The sequence below is a fragment of the Anopheles aquasalis genome, chromosome 2, assembly GCF_943734665.1.
Source record: "Anopheles aquasalis chromosome 2, idAnoAquaMG_Q_19, whole genome shotgun sequence".
NCBI classification, from domain to species: domain Eukaryota; kingdom Metazoa; phylum Arthropoda; class Insecta; order Diptera; family Culicidae; genus Anopheles; species Anopheles aquasalis.
In genome coordinates, this window is record NC_064877.1 from 69,266,956 (window position 1) to 69,270,646 (window position 3,691).

General features: G+C 51.0%; 1 protein-coding gene across 2 annotated transcripts in view; it reads left to right on the plus strand.

Moving 5' to 3' along the window:
- Positions 1 to 955: 955 nt before the first annotated feature.
- The window catches only part of LOC126573201 (uncharacterized), an 88,403-nt gene continuing 85,667 nt past the window's right edge, over positions 956 to 3,691 (plus strand). The window contains exon 1 of one of the 2 annotated variants that reach the window (XM_050233157.1): positions 956 to 1,057. The gene's annotated coding sequence lies outside the window, so the exon portion shown is untranslated. Of the gene's footprint in view, positions 1,137 to 3,691 lie in introns of both variants that reach the window. The other variant, XM_050233156.1, reaches the window with a different exon arrangement.

A 3,691-nucleotide genomic window follows, 5' to 3' on the forward strand; every position in this document is an offset into this window, starting at 1 on the left:
CACATTGCTACATTCACGCACGCAGATCGGGAATTAAGGTTTCTTTCCTGAGCTAAAACACCGCGTGTGATGTGGGATATTGTGTAATAACTCAGATTCTAGGTGTTTTCTGCGTTGTTGCTGTATTCCTTTGGCTCTATTTAGATGTTTTGTGATGAATTTAAGTCAAAAAAAAAAATACACGAAAGCTAATCATTTTCTGTTCTATTCAAATCAAATGCACGCTCTAAATCTACTCGTAATTAAATGTTGCAATGCAACGTAGAAATGAAAACAAAATCCAATAAAGAAGAAGAATATGTAAACAAACTAAAGTGTTCCCAGATAGCACGCCGCGAAACAATGAATGAATGCAGCATGCTGATGCTCTAGTTTACACTCGCTTATGCTGCTGCTGCGATGCTCCAGCTTATGCTGCTCCAGTATTTGCATCTACGCATGCCACGGAGACACTCCACTTCACCTTCACTCTCGTTTGGGTGTTAGAAAGGAGAGAGAGAGAGAGAGAAGGCCACGATCGATCAAAGAGCGAAAAAATCGGAGGCTGCGCGCGAGAGAGAGAAACAGTCCAGCCAGCACCCCCCCGAATAGTGTCGCTCTCGCGACTGAGCTCGCTCGCAACGAAAGTGAGAGCGCCTGCCATCGCGATCGATCGCGATCGCGTCTCATTGATCCCCTGCTCCCATGAGGCTCTCAAGCGCGCTTGCCACCATGGTGAGATATGCCGAAGGCCCCCAACCCCCCCCCCCCCCCTCTCGACGATGGATGCGATCGAGCGCGTTCGGCGTGCGCCGCCGATCGCCCGACGGACCACGAGAAGCATAATTCGCATGCTGCGACACGGACGCCTGTTACTGGTTTTCGGTAGGGGTTGCGGGGATGGAGGGGTGGCTCAAACCGTGGCCCGGGTGGTTCGGTTTTCTTCGTTTCGCGCAACCCGCCTCAGAAATCGCTAAACCACGGTCCGAATCGGACGCACCAGAGCGTTTGTGACGAGGTAGTAGACCAGACCAGACTCCAATAGCGAAGTCAGTGCCGCGGATTTTCCCTTCTACGTGTAAGTGTGTGTTTCTGTTCAGGCTTGAAGCCATCCAGCTTTTTGTTTTTGCTGTTGCTGCAAGCGGAAACCATAAAGCGTAAGCTAGAGGAGTGCTAAAACCACGAACCAGACGGGAACGGCCTTCCTTCCAGCCACCGGTAAAGATCCTGCGAGTGCTGCGAGATGTCGATTGTGTTTCGGGAAATCGTTCTCACGTTCCGCGAGGTTGAAAAGCGATAATAGTGACCGCACCGCGGAACCAGCAACACTGTGGGCTGTATGTTAAAACGGGGAGCAGTAATATTGGTCCGCGTAGTGTTTTCGGTGTGAAACAACGAGTTGCCAACGTGACGTGACGTTGCTGATGCTGGTGCCAGAGTACATTGCTGTTGGGTGTTTTCACACAATTGATCTTGCAGCAGCCGCGTGTAACCCACTGGTGTCGCGAGGTTTGAGTGAGAATTGCTTCGTGTATGACAAGTGATGGAAAGCAACAAACAAAAAAAAAAAAACCCCCGAGTGAGAGCACAGCTAACATTACGGTGAACAGTGAACCCATTGAACGGTCAATAGCTACCGCCGAACATGGTCCCGAAGACGGTCTCAAATGGTGGACTTTTTGGCGAAAGCAAACGATCGCGACCGCGAACGCTGCGAGGCCACCCAGCCGGAAGATGGTCCGGTTGGGAGGAGGAACCAATTTTCAACAATCGTTTCTTTTCTGTCACTCATTAATTAATTGTCCAATATTGTTACCAAACAAGCGCGCGCGACACACACGTACGCACGCACCCGCAGACACCTTGGCAGCAGTATATTAGCTGCATATTGATTGGTTCGAGTCGAGTATCTATTGGCCTTGCCTGGTTTGCCTGGCGGCTTCCTTTTCACTACCGTGACCACCACCGAAAGGTGATTTATCTTTTCTTCCCGTTTTCGGCGACCCCGGCACGCCACACACACGCGCCCCGATGGCGTAACGCACGCTTTTCTATTTTATTTTTATTTTCAATTTCATTTTTGTGCTTTTTTTTCTGCACAAACCTTCGGGCCAGAGGGAGAGAGATGTGGGGCCAGGTTTTTGGCGGAGATCATTTGACCACGCCATGCCACGCCAGGGCATGCTGCGTGCAAGTATTTTGCGCGACGGAGCGAGCGAGCGATCCGAGCTTCGGTTGTTTTATTAATTTCCGTCCACGGTGTGGTGACCCCCGCTCGCCATTTTGTCAACCGAATGGCGGAACCGTCGGTCGGAATCGGAACCGTTTTCCACCACCCTGGCCGCCACAGTGGTCGAGCAGGTTCCGGGGCGTAGCGTGAGGGTGATTCGAACGATCGATCGATCGTCGATAATGATGATAATGTTGTTGCCTGCTTCCCTCATCTACGTCCTCGACACGGTGCACGGGGTTGTCCGTTGACATTGGCCAGCGTCGTCGTCGTCGTCATGCGTAGACCGCTGGTGCTTTGCGCTGGTTGATTTCCGTGTACGAACTGCCGGTGCGTTTGTCACGCGATCGCGGGACGATCGTAGACGGCGAGCAACCGTTGCAAAGCAAAATAGAAAGTGCCGCCTGATTTTTCGGTGTGTAGTTGTCTCGAGTGTTAGTGCCGCGTATCTGCGCATGAGTGTGTGTTTTTTTCTGGTTAGCTAGTGTTTGGATTTCGTGGGATACTCACTGGAAACATTTCTCGCCACCTTGTTATGCTGGTAGTAATTTGGAGAAACATTTCGCTGACGTTTGTTTTGTGTCGAATTGTTGGGAGGAAAGTGGTGGCGCAGAGTTTTGTGATGATGATCAGTGAGAGACACAGGTGACTGCAGCAACTGGCTCCTGCACATAGTCATCTTTCAACACAATGCAATTCATTCATATCGAGCTACGATGATCATGTCATAAGAATACTTGGTTGAATTGGCAATTGGATGTAAACTGTGAACGTTAATCTAACCGCGAGTAGAACATCATATTCTTAGCACCGAACAAAACCGTGCTGGCCTGATTCTAAACAAGCGATTGCAGCGGCTACAGTGCAATCGACCGGTGGTGTCCGATGGTGTACGTTGATACCCGTGGTCTGTGCCGCCTGGTGCCCCACTGCCTGCTGCCGCAATTTATTGACGCAGTGATATTTATGGTCAAAGCTGTCAATGTCACAACCACACAACCGCCTGCTGCTGCTGCTGGTAGTGCTTTGCTGAGACAAGATACGAGAGAAACCGATCGGCGAGATCTTGGAGACGCGTGATAAGCCGGCTGAACGCGGGCAAAGCGGGCCAGTGAGAATGTCATGCGCATGTTGGGTCGGTCGGTCGGATAGTTGGCGGCGGCTTGTCAAGATTTCACTAACCGGGCGCTGCTGACCAGGCCAGCTGACATTTTGAAGAAAAGAGAAAAAAGCGAGCGCTCCACGTAGCGCAACGCAACTGGCAAAAGGCAGCGGGCCCAGAGGGAGGCTGCCCAGAGGGTGGCTTAAACGCCAGAGGCAAGCATTTGTTTTTGTTTACTTGAGGGCATCGCGGAGCGCACCATTGCACCAGTTTTCTCAGGGTTGTCTGCGAGTTGCTTACTTTCATTATGCTACGATAGAGCATTGCGATGTGCGATCATTGCAGTTCGAGCAGTACGTGACGAGAATGAGGCTGATTTG